This window comes from Pseudonaja textilis, chromosome 4, assembly GCF_049901715.1.
Source record: "Pseudonaja textilis isolate UNSWEBS1 chromosome 4, rPseTex1.2, whole genome shotgun sequence".
NCBI lineage: Eukaryota > Metazoa > Chordata > Lepidosauria > Squamata > Elapidae > Pseudonaja > Pseudonaja textilis.
Window position 1 is genome coordinate 38,451,168 of NC_141993.1, and position 13,224 is coordinate 38,464,391.

A 13,224-nucleotide genomic window follows, 5' to 3' on the forward strand; every position below is an offset into this window, starting at 1 on the left:
AGGAGGAAAGGTGTGCTGGATGTTTGCTGCATTGAGTTATTTAAAAAAGACTTTTTGAAACCTACATTAGAGAAATAGTTAGTATATATTTGTTTATTGATTAGCCCTTGGGCCAGATCAAAGTGCAGAGTTCCAGAAACAAATTATTATTGAAATTTGATAAAAGCAATTTAAAATAGAATTGGATAAAATATAATCTAAGATGAAAATGAATTAAAATACAATAATTTAAGACATAGATAAAATATGATAAAATTATATTTTGGTGTCACCCCTATAATCAACCCCAGAATGGTTAGTAAAGATGATGGAACTGGCAATGATGGCTAAAATAATGGCTCTTGTCAGAGAAAAGTCACTGAATAAATTTATCTACAATTGGAAGTCTTCTTTGTAGACTTTTTGCAGAAGATGGGGGGGAAATCAAATTGTGACATTGTTTTGCTGATTATTAAAATTTGAAAAAGAAGAAAAATCTTTTGGGAGAAAAATGGAAACTGTATCATAGTGTTAAATTAAGAATTCAATATGTTATATTGTTGTAGAAAGTTGTTGGGAATCATTATTTGAATATATTTGCTTTCTTTTTCTTTATACCTTTCAACACCCCTTTCTGTTTCCCCTTTACCCGTTTACTTGTTAATTTTATATGCATTTTTTATAACATTTAATGAAATTATTTAATTTTAATGAAATTATTATGAAGAAAACTTTATCATTATTTAACATTTATACAATTATTAGCTTTCCATAAGTTTTGTTGGGTGGAAGGGAAACAAACACATACCTAAAATGTATCTGTGATAGTGGAGAACCAACTAAGTGCATTTGTTATAAACTATTGTTTAAAATTGGTTTAAAATGACCAATAGTCTTCATCTGTTGAACCTCAGAAAGCAATAAGCTATATATTTTGGGAGGAGGTCTGTGCAATTTTTCTTTTTGTCCTCTAGATCTCTCAGCAGCTTTTGATATTATATCAACCATAGCTTCTTGGTGGAGATGGAGCACTGGTCCTTCAGTCTTGTTCTTCTCCCATGAGCTGTGAAGAGCATCCAGAAGTGGGAGGTGCTTCAGTCTCTTCTGGAAAGGCTGGGCTTAAAACTCCAGGACGCTCCTCCTGCTCCACAGGACACCTCCCCAGCATCCCCCAGTTTTAGCTCAGCCTTCGTGGTAAGAGGTTGTGCACTCCCTGACTGGAACGGTTTTCTGATTCAGCTCGTCAAAATTCAGGTTTCCTCTTGGGTTAATTCGACTTGTAAATTTTTCCCCAATTAATTTGGCGATTTCAAGACTGGTGGCTTTATTAGGTCATCCCCCCAATCAGTTTGAGAGCAATTCTTTGTGGCTGGCGGAGCTTGCCACTCCACAGGCAGCCTGAGACGGCCGCTTCAGGCAATTAGCTTATCTAATCCCCTGATCGTCTTATCTCTGCGATCTTGGCAGAGCGCTCGCAGCTGCGGTGCACTTCTCCTTGCCGTTTCAACTGACAGGATCATTTATCTGACAATTTAGAGAGTCAGCAGCAGCGGCTCGTTAAACTGCTCAGGCAATTAACACTGGAGATTCTGCCTTCCCGCCATTTTCAACGGCTGGCTTCAAGTTCATGCCTAAATATCACAGGCACATTCCCTGCTGGTTTCCCTTCTTGGGGACCGGGGCAGGTACCTTCCCACTCCACTTCCCTGGCATTATTTCTCTTTTATCTTTCTGGCGTTGGATAAGCAGGCTAGTCCTTAAACAGAAATTTTTTTCCTTTTGCAATTGCTTTTGGATCATTACATTGGAGTGAAACTGCAAGTGCCATTTCAAACAGCAGGACATTTTTGACAGGAAAGGATCCATCCAGACCCTGTATAGCTGGTTTCCCTTGTTGGGGACCAGGGATCCAGAATATTTCTTGCTTGGAGCGCTTGGGGGTTTCCCTTGTTGGGGACCCTTAGATCCTGTTTCCCATATACACAGTTTTACATGTAGATTTAGGCACGTATATGTATATGTGTGTGTGTGTGTGTGTGTGTATGTATGTATATATGTATATGTATGTGTATGTGTATGTTTATGTGTATGTGTATATGTATGTATAGATAGATAGATAGATAGATAGATAGATAGACAGACAGACAAACAGACAGACAGACTGGAGCATCAATGGCATCGACTTGATGTTCAAAGGGCATTAAACATCTATCTAGACTGCACAGCAGCATTTCGAAAATCTGAGGCTCCTAAGGACGTTCCTAAGGGCATTACAGCCCACTCAACAAGGAGTGCGGCAACATCAGCAGCATGGGCCACACAGGCCTCCATAGATGAAATTTGCAGAGCGGCAACTTGGACTTCACCATCGCCCTTTGTCAGAAATTATAAAATTGATGTCTATGCCTCAGCGGATGCTTCAATTTGGCAGAAGAGTCCTGCAGAAGGTCCACAGAGTTTAGGAGTAGATTTCGATCCAGATGGAGTCCCTCCCTAGGGACAGGCCAAGCTTTGGTATATCCCACTTCTGGATGCTCTGAACAGCTCATGGGAGAAAGGGCATTGGTACTTACCTGATATGTCCGTTCTCTGTCAGCCCCACCCATTTCTTTCCATCTGGTGGGGTTCCGTTCTGGTCAGGGATCTAGATTAGGTGATGAGTTCCAGACTTTGGCACTCAGCCTTCGCAAAATTGGGGGACGCTGGGGAGGTGTCCCGTGGAGGAGGAGGAGTGTCCTGGAGTTTTAAGCCCAGCCTTTCCAGAAAAGACTGAAGAACCTCCCACTTCTGGATGCTCTTCACAGCTCACAGAGAACGGGTGTATCAGGTAAGTACCAACGCCCTGTCTCATAACTTCTAGATTGTCTCAGAGATTTTGAACATGGTTTAGGGGAAAAGTCTTTTCTGTCTCAAAACTGGCTCTGGAATCTCCTTCCCCCATAAATGCAGGCTGGCATCAACATAATAGGCTTTTCAGTACAAACTGAAGGTTGTTTTTTTACCCTTACATTTAGAACTTAAAAGTTATAACCTTGAAAAACAAGCTCTCATACCACACTTATTGCTGCTCTAATATTTACAAGTACTATTCACTATATTTCCTTCCTTAGCTTTTTATAATGTGTACTGCACTCTGGCCTGAGAATTCTTACAGTCATATGCAATTTCTAAACAGTTTAATTTAAAAATTAAAGTTAGAGACACTAAGAAATTGGTGATTCTTGATAGAAGAGATGCAAAGGTGTGATGATTCTCATGTTGATGAACAGTGAGCCTATTTTAGCCACTTGTATAGTTTGATCTTCTTACGCTCATCCATTTTTCTTAAAAAGCAAGAGCCTCTTAGATTAAAATGTCTAGAGCAGCCTTTTTCAAAAACTGAGGATTGAGTAATTGACCATGCCCCTAAAGTGCCAGTAATATCAAAGTAAGAAATATAACCTACTTCACTGTATTTTTTTCTAATCATGAATTACTAGATGCAGGAATAATGAAAAGCCAGAGCATGTATTACATTTAGGAAATTGCAAATTTATTTTAACAGGCATAATGCTATGATAGCAAAGAAAAAAAAATGGATACATAACGAGAATTGTTCCAACCCTAATCAATGGAAAGTTTAACTGGCATTTGGAAGCTCTTGTTTTGGATTACCTAACTACTGTCCCCGTCCAGCATGAGAGTCAGTCTGGTTTAGTGGTTAAGGCATTAGGCTAGAAAGCCCATGAATTCCCAACTTAGCCATGAAAATCAGCTGGGTGACCTTAGGTCGCTTTCTCTCTCTCAGTCTAACTCATCTCACAGGATTGATGTTGTAGACAAAATAGGAAGAGGATAATACATTGAATATGTTTGCTGCCTTGAGTTATTTATAAAAATAATAAAGGTGGGATACAAACAAATAAAATCTAATATTTTTGTCACCAGGAAGAAAGGAATATGCAATCAGAACAGTGCAATCTAATATGGCCATTTTCTTTTGTTTTGACTAATGCTATTTGTGGGGAAAGGTAGGCTGAGCAATGCCTGCCCACCATTTTTATGTGCACCTTAGTGAAAGCTGTCTGACCAAGCCATTTCACCTTGAACATCTGCTTTTTAATTCTCTTTGCTTATCTAAAATTCGAGGAAGAAAAAGATTAAGTGTGCTGAAATTGCTGAAGACAAACAATGATTCATTGTCTACTGTTTCATGGACTCATTCAAGGATATGAACAACATTACTACTAATAAAAAATAATGTAAAATAGTCTAACTACTCACACATTATATTGCACAGCTGCTGCCAGCAGCAACCAACACAATTGCATTGAAAATGTTTATTAAAATTCCCACTTTGAACTTTCTCAAAATTGTCTCTCTTTGGTTGAACTGAGCATTCGAGTACATTTAGAGGCCGCTTATAATAACCTGTGATCCTCTAATATACACAGAGGGTCATGATCAGCAAGCTACTGTTAATTCTGCTTCTATCAAGGATAATGTATATTAGTTTAGAGATGGACAAGACAGAATGAAGGGGATAAGAAAAAGGAGTCCTCTTTCCATCTCAAATACACAGCTAGTTTTGAAATAGTTATGAAAAACACCTCTTTAAAAAGATAATTAAAGAAATACTGCTATTGGTAAGTGAAAGCAGAAATAATCAGGGGTGTCAAACTGGTGGACCATGGGCTGAACGTGTCACATGCAGGCCATACCCACCCCAGCTTCACAAAGGGGAAAAACATCAAGAAACACCCCGAGACGGCAACGTGACATGGCGAGTTTGACACCCGTGAAGTAGATAAGGGGAAAAAAAAATATTTGTGAGGCTATCAATTTCCCAACAGTTCATTGTATATCTCCCATCAACATACACACACACACAAGCAATCATCATCCATCAGGGAATAAGACTGAAAAATCAGTTTTAGAAAATAATAATGGGCCAATATTTTTGCACTGATGAGAAACATCCAAATGAAAATGTGAATATTGAATTTTGACAATACTCAGAATTTTCTAAAATAAAGGATCATGAGCAGAGGTTTTATTATACATTACCTATTCCTAATTTCCAAATAAGTTTTAGGAATCTTCTATAACCAAAAGATTTGAAAGCATCAATGCTTCTCCTATACTGCTTCTTCAAAGTCCAACTTTCACTTCCATAGTGTCACAGGGAACACCATGACTTGCACAATTCTGATCTTTGTAGGTCAAGACACACGATGACATTTGTATATCTTCTCCAAGCACTTCACAGCTACTGTACTGAGTGCTAATCTGCTGAGTATTTCTCAACTGCTTATTCCTTTACTGTTCCTAAAAGACAAAAGCAATCCACCGCTTTAATATGTTCATTATCAAGTTCTAAGGCTTTTGACTTCTCTTCTTGGCAATTTCCACAGCTTGTTCTGACATCCAGTTTGCTTTCTTCTCTTTCCTAATTTCTTTTCACATTCATCCTTAAGGCCTTTTTAAAGTTCATTCCATAATATCTCTGGCTCTCTGTCAATGAGGTTTAGCACATCAAAAGTGTTTTCTGATATTCTCCCTAAAAATGATGAGTATATGTTCAAGGCCCTATTGTGAAAACTGACTAACTTTCTTCTTCTTTAGATTAATTTAGAGTTTGCACATGAGCAGTTTGTGATTTCTTCCACAGTCAGCACCTGGCCATGTCTTTCATGCTATAATGAAGCTCCTTTACCTCCTTTTAACAATAATATAGTCAATTTGATTTCTGCATACCCATCTGGTCCATTATAGTGGCATCATTTTGGTTGTTTGAAGACAAATGTTAGCTATGAAGAAATCTTTGGAATGGCAGAATTTGTTAAGCTGGTCTCCTGCTTATTTCTGCCATATCATTCTCCTAAACCATATAATCCAACTATATTTTCCTCTTTCATGTTTCCAAATTTGGTGTTCCATTATCAATCACACATAGCATCTCTTGCTTGCATATTCTGCCGATTTTTAATTGAACTTGATCATAGAAGTCATGAACCTCCTCTTCTTCTGCATCAGTGATTGGAACATTAACTTGAATGATAGTCATATTGAAAGGCTGCCCACAAAGCTAATCAATATTATTCAGCATTGATTACATTGTATCTAAGTACTGTTCTTGCTATATCCTTCCTATCTACAAAAATAACAGCAGTTTTATTGGACCCTGCTGGGAGTAGAAAGTCTTGGCATACACTTGGCACAGCAGGCCTTGGGAGGCAGAATATCCATTCTTGTCAATATGGAAATTGTTGTAGATTGCTGAGTCCGCTTTGCTTTGCTTTGCTTTGTTTCTGTATTTTGTTCTGATCCACTATATATCTTTTCTGATCATATATATATATATATATATATTTTTGTGTGTGTGTGTGTGTGTGTGTGTGTGTGTATATTCTTAAGTTTTCGCGGGTACTTACATGTATGGCATTCAACTTTGTTCGGGTATTTTCCCACATCATTGTAGTTGTGCTTTTGAAGTTGTAGCAACGTTTCAGCAGAATCTCATCTGCCATCATCAGGCTTCTGTATAGTGTTCATCTGTGAGTCAGGCTTTTATAGCGGTTTCAGATTTAAATTTGGGGCAGCCTATTGCTGTGCCAGAATGGTTTTTTCTTCACCCTGATTGGTTGGGAGTCTTGGTCTGTGTTTATTGGTTTTGGAGTTTGCTGTGTTCTGCTTGATTGGTGTTTCTAATATCTCCTGTCTGTTTTTTGGCTCTTTTTGTCTCTTGATTGGCTGGCAACATTGTATTCCTTTATTGGAGGCCTTTAGTGCAGCTTGGCTCTGGGTAAATGGACGGCTATCATTAGTTAGGAAGCTAGGTTTCATCTGGGTGCCTGGTTGGGGTGTGTTTGAGCTGGAGGTATCAGGGGGGGATCTGTCTGTGCCCAGGTGTTTGCCTGGCTTGTGGTGTGGAGATTTTTTTGTTTGTGAGTGCAGGCTTCCAAATGATTGACAGTCTGGTGGAATCATCTCTTCTATTCATGCTTTCAGGTCTTTTTTCAATCTTTATGGCTTCTCTGATGATTCTGTGGCTGGGGTTTTCTATAGTGGCTAGGGTTTTGGTGCCATTGAAGTTGATGCTATGACCTGTGGCTTTCATGTGTTGGACTAGTGAGGAAGTGTGTTCCAGCTTTTTGACTGCATTTTTGTGTTCATCCAGGCGGGTACTTATTCTTCTATTGGTCTGTCCAATGTATGTGGCCGGGCATGATGCACAGGGGACCATTCTTGCACAGCAATAGGCTGCCCCAAATTTAAATCTGAAACCACTATAAAAGCCTGACTCACAGATGAACTCTATACAGAAGCCTGATGATGGCAGATGAGATTCTGCCGAAACGTTGCTACAACTTCAAAAGCACAACTACGATGACGTGGGAAAATACCTGAACAAAGCTGAATGCCATATATATATATATATATATATATATATATATATATATATATATATATATATATATATTTTCGGGTTTGTTCGGGTATTTTCCCACGTCATCGTAGTTGTGCTTTTAAAGTTGTAGCAATGTTTCGGCAGAATCTCATCTGCCATCATCAGGCTTCTTTCAGATTCAGCTCTCCAAGTTGTAAGTTGTTTTATCTTGTCCCAAAGTAGAGGGTGGATTTTGCTGCTCAATTCCAGGTGTAGTGCTAGCAAATCTTTGTTTAACTGATCTAATTGGAATCTCTTACTGTGGAGCTCGTTCCTTAGTAGAGCCATTTCAGTTCTTTTCAGGATACGTTTAGTGGCTGCTGTGCTGTGATGAAATGTTAATTTGAAGCAGGTTGGTGTTGTATTGTTGTCTCTGCAGCTGCATAGGAATTGGAGGTCACATAGTATTCCTGCTCTTTTAATTTCCAGTTTCTCGTAGGTTTTGATCTGGCTGTTTATTTCCTCCCCGTAGAGGATTGATATTTGTTTTCTTAAGTTTTCGTGGGTACTTACATGTATGGCATTCAGCTTTGTTCAGGTATTTTCCCACGTCATTGTAGTTGTGCTTTTAAAGTCGTAGCAACGTTTCGGCAGAATCTCATCTGCCATCATCAGGCTTCATATATATATATATATATATATTTGTGAGTTGGTTTTTAATTGCAAGTTGCCCAAAGTTGGGAATTAGAGTAATGTAATGAAATGAATATAACATCTGAAATTTACCATAAAGGTAAATGGTAAGCAAAATGAGAATTGTATACAAAAACTATAGCTTTTTTGTATTGAATATACTGTATAAATATAAGAATATGCTTAATTATAGAGAGTAAGTTTTGGTCTCTCTAACCTAGCATAGTATCTAACAGAATAATGGTCTATAATATTGTTTTAGCTTAGTTTTCCCCATTTTAACTGAAAAAACTAGAACCCATCTGAATACAAGCTACATGCTTTACAATTACAATATTTCTTGTTAAATGAAATCCATTTCCATCAGGGTGGGAATCTGTTGTTCTCCACATTTTAATGACTGTAACTTCCATATTTGCACCTGGACATACTGGCTAAAACTAACTTGGAGTCTTATTTTTCCTTTAAGTTAAAGTTTACAAAAATAAAGAACAGTGCGAGAACTTTTATGAAGCTTGCAGGAGTTCAGAGCAACTCCAATCATTATGACCCTACAAGGTCTTGGAACTTAAAACAATGCACTTTCTGGTTCAGCTGCAGTAGAATCCACATTGTATCTTTCTTCAATAATAAAATCACAGATATTATGGACAGTCATCCCCTACAAGTCTTGCCTCACCCCTTCTTCTGGTCTCATGTAGTCTAAAAGATCCATGTTGGCTGCATTTGGCAGGGCTTAAATCAGGGATGTCAAACTCAATTTCATTTAAATTGAAATTAAATTCATTTAAAGTGAAAATATTTACAGACCCCTCACATCCCAAACATAAACTATTTCAACTCCTTCCCTCAAAACAATGCTACAGAGCACTGCACACCAGAACAACTAGACACAAAAACATTTTCCCCGAAAGCCGTCACTCTGCTAAACAAATAATTCCCTCAACACTGTTCAACTATTTACAAAGTGTACACTACTATTACTGTTAATCTTATCACCACTCCTTATCACCCATCCCCTCCCACTTGACTGTTTCCTAGTATGGTTTGATTGTTGATTGTACCCTATGACTATCATTAAGTGTTGTAAGTTATGATTCTTGATTCTTAATGAATGTACCTTTTCTTTATGTATACTGAGAGTATTTACACCAAGACAAATTCCTTGTGTGTCCAATCACATTTGGCCAATAAAGTATTCTATTCTATTCTATTCTATTCTATTCTATTCTATTCTATTCTATTCTATTCTATTCTATTCTATTCTATTCTATTCTATTATTTTCTATTCTATTCTAGGCCACATAAGGATTGTGTTTGACCTTGGAGGGCCAGAGTGGGCATGGCCAGGGTGGTGTGGCCAGCTCAATGTCACTCATGTGATCAAATGCCACTTTTGCTAGTAGTTTGTTTTGCTAGCCATCTACCAGTGAAAATAGAGCTTGTGAGGGCCCAGTGTGGCCCTCCTGGTCTCCATTTTCAGCTGCGATGCCTCCTGCAGCCTTCTGCCAGTGAAAACAGAGCCAGGGAGAGCTGCACGTGGCCCTCGCAAGCTCCATTTTTGCTGGCAGAGGCACCACAGCTTGGTCCTTTGCTGTTTCCAGGCCATCCCCATGGGGCAGATCTAAGGACCCCGCGGGTTGGATCCAGCCCCCGGGCCTTGAGTTTGACACCCCTGGCTTAAAGAGAGTTTTCTCCTTCAGCAGGAATTGAGTGGGCACCCAAAAACTACTTGAGGGAACGGATTTTGAAGTAGACAGGACAATAAAGCAATGGCAAAGGCAGTGCCAATTCATGCTCCAGAAACTATGTATTTTGTTAGAACTTATTGCCTCTTGTAGTAGTGTGTGAGTCACCATAACAGCCTATGACAAGAGTTAGAAGAATTGAAGAAAACACTTTAAAACTCGATTAAATATAATGCCTTCTTCACAGCCTTTAATTATTTTTAAAATTACTTTTATTATGCAAACTAATAAAAAAGGGCACATGCACAGATCAACATTAAAGGATCAACTGAACTGAAAAATTAACGAAGCATCCAAGGGTGAACAAAATGGGGAAGGAAGTTTGGAAATCATGTTATCTCAAACTAATTAAAAAATGTACATATTGCTCGAAAACCTTCTCTTCTCATTTGATAAAATAAAAAGTAACTAAACGAATGAAAAATGATATAAATCATACCAGGTAGAGATTTTCTTTTTTAATGTTGAATAGTTATTATTTTAGTGAACTTCCATCAAGAGATCACAATTCTTGATCTCTTGATAGATTCCAGATATTGGGAATATAAGGATATAAGCATCCTTAACATGAATGATATTAGCATCTTTTAACATTAGTGATCCAGAAACATACTTACAATTGCAAATACAAAAATTGGTCGAAACCATATGGGTTATACTCCAATTCCTGAGTTACATCACCAACAGCAAAGTGATTGCAAGCAAACTTTATCCAACATTTTCCAAAGAATCCTCAACTCTCTATTTTAAGAAATATTCTATTTTAGGTTTAGGAACCACAGGTAAGTCCTAAAGAACCTTTAATCACCATGGAGCTCCTAAAGCATCAATTGTATCATCTTTGCAGCTATCAAAGGGGATTTTATTTCATTTATTTGTCAGAATTTATCAAACAAAAATGAGAACAAGAATAAGAGAATAAAAATACAATGGCAGGGATGATAGGCACATTATTGCACTTATGCACGCTCCCTCTTTTAATACAGAAGGACTGAATGTCTGGAACCCAGTTAATTTCAAAGACAAGCAGATTCACCATACAATCAAAATATGAATTGGAGGAAGAGATTACTTCATTTACTACTTCACCAAATTTTTGCAGTTTCATGGCCCAGCTAGGGGGGAAGAGGGGAATTGGACTGCCTGAGTATGTACAGCTCAAATTGCATGAGCAGTGACCTGGCATGCACGTGCATTAGTGCCTACCAGCCTGTTGCTTACAGAAGTTAAGCTGCACATGTGTGTATCCTCCAACCAACCACTCATTTCCAAAATAAGCCATGGCCCAGTAGTGGGCTGTGGCCCAGGATTTAGGGATCCCTGATCTAAAATGAGAACATAGATTGGCTCACGATGTTTTCAGTGTTCCAAGCAGTGAACACTCACACATGCAAACATCGACTAAAACAAAACTGCTTATAATAATATATGCAAAATATTTCTTTCCACTTGGTTCTCCATACTAATAAGCTATTGTTATTTCAATAGGAACTATATTATTTACAAAATCTATGTGGCTAACATCTTGGTAACAAACAGACAACTTGCAAAAAGCAATATAAAACTAATATACTAACAAGATAAAGTTAGAACATATCAGAGGAATCCAAACAAATAAGGAATCATATAATATGCTCACAAAACAGAAAAACATATAGGTTCCATAGACATCCTAACCCTAATGCCTGGATAAAAGACAGGTCTTAAAAGTCAAGTCTTAACTGTCTTCCAGAAGGTCTTTAAAGTCAAATTAAAAGTCCATGTATCAGAGATAAGCAAGTAATACTTTATTTCAATAAGCCTAAAAATACAAGAACAACCAATTCAAGTTAACCATGTCTTTGCTAAAAATAAACTAAAAATATGAAACAATAACTTGTACTTATTTTGAGTCTCTCAAGTATTAGTTTCAACCCTGTGTCAAGTTGCAGGTGCTGCTTTTACAAAATGCTGACTTTTCTCTTTATGATTATCTTTAGTACTAGGAAATCCAAATCTGTATTGAGTAATGAAATGAGAATGGTTTCACTAATATTTTAAATTAGGTATATTCATTCCTCCTCAGTTGCCTATGGGGGTTTTTTAAAAATGCATGTACAATTTTTACTAGATTTAGATGGCAGAAATTTGAGAAATGAAAAATCCAGATTTTAAATCTCTAGCAAGGTCTGAAATGAAAGAGTACTGCCTGCTTAGGGAATATGAACAATTAATAATGTACCACATGAAGTAGGTCAATGAAAGTATCAATTTTTTAAAACACCTGGGTTTGGGTAAAAGAGCTCTTGAAAGACTAGATCAAAGCAGACCAACAATTCAGCTTCAGTTGTTATAAAAATCTTCCTGCCTTCCAGGGTATTTGCTGCAAAAAAAGACACTCAGACTCAGAATTCAAATAGTCATTAACTCAGTTTCTTCCAATTTGGTGCCCTCCAGCTGAGCTTAAACTGCAGCTCAAGAATGGTCAGCCAGCAGGGTCAATGCCCACATTGGCATTGAAGACTTCTGAGAACTGTAGTTCCAACAACTAGATAGCCAAAGGCTGACATAAGTAACAGAAGTTCATATTACATAGGCATCTCACTATTTTAATAAATAATTGTATTTAGCATCCTTTAAGAGAATATACGAAAGCAAGTCTCGTCCAAACACTCAAAAAATAATTTGTCCAAAATACTTGTTTTACCACATAAAGAAAAGCACCCAGACAAAACCTCAATGTCTTGGCTTTTTCTAGAAGGTCCACAGAGAGTAAACTGAACAGAACACAATTTAATTGTTTTGCAATTGTAAGAGGGTAACTGATCCCAATCATCCCCAGATGTGGTACAGACCATTAAGTGACATTTTTTGTGGGGTGTCATGCCCCTGGTGGAGACTGACTCTGAGGGAGAGGAGAAACAGCTGACAGGGAGTAGAAGTGTGACTCTGGAGGATGTGGAGGAGGCTGGGAAAGGGCAGAGGCCGGATGAGCAGTCAGAGGAGGACCCAGGCCCTCTCAATCCTAGGGCATTCAGGAAGGAGAGAATAAGGGAGAGATGTGGTCTACTTGGGAGAAGAGGGCCTTGATCCTCTTCATAGGCTGCAGCTGTGACAACTGAATAAGGGGACAGACATGCGTACGGGTGAACACTGGAAACAAAGCATGGAAATATCTCTAGTTTATGGTTCCTCTCCAAGTTTGGCATCCTTCCCAGTCTGTTATCTGTGGACATCCTCCAGCCCTTATCTTGCCTGGTTTATGTTGCTTTTTTCATCCTTCTTGTAACTGTTTGTGTGGGAGTTTTTTTGTCTTCAGTCAAGGATATTTGGAGATTGGAAGCAAAGTGAAGGAATAAAAGAGGCTTCACCGTTTTTTTGTGACTATGTTTATTTTGTACCCCCCCCCCCGGGTCATCACATGGGGTGAAATTGAAGTTATGTCACAATTTTCTC

General features: G+C 38.1%; 1 protein-coding gene across 2 annotated transcripts in view; it reads right to left on the bottom strand.

The window, feature by feature from the left end:
• GRK5 (G protein-coupled receptor kinase 5) overlaps positions 1–13,224 on the bottom strand; it is a 170,792-nt gene that overhangs the window by 80,266 nt on the left and 77,302 nt on the right. The window lies entirely within an intron of this gene.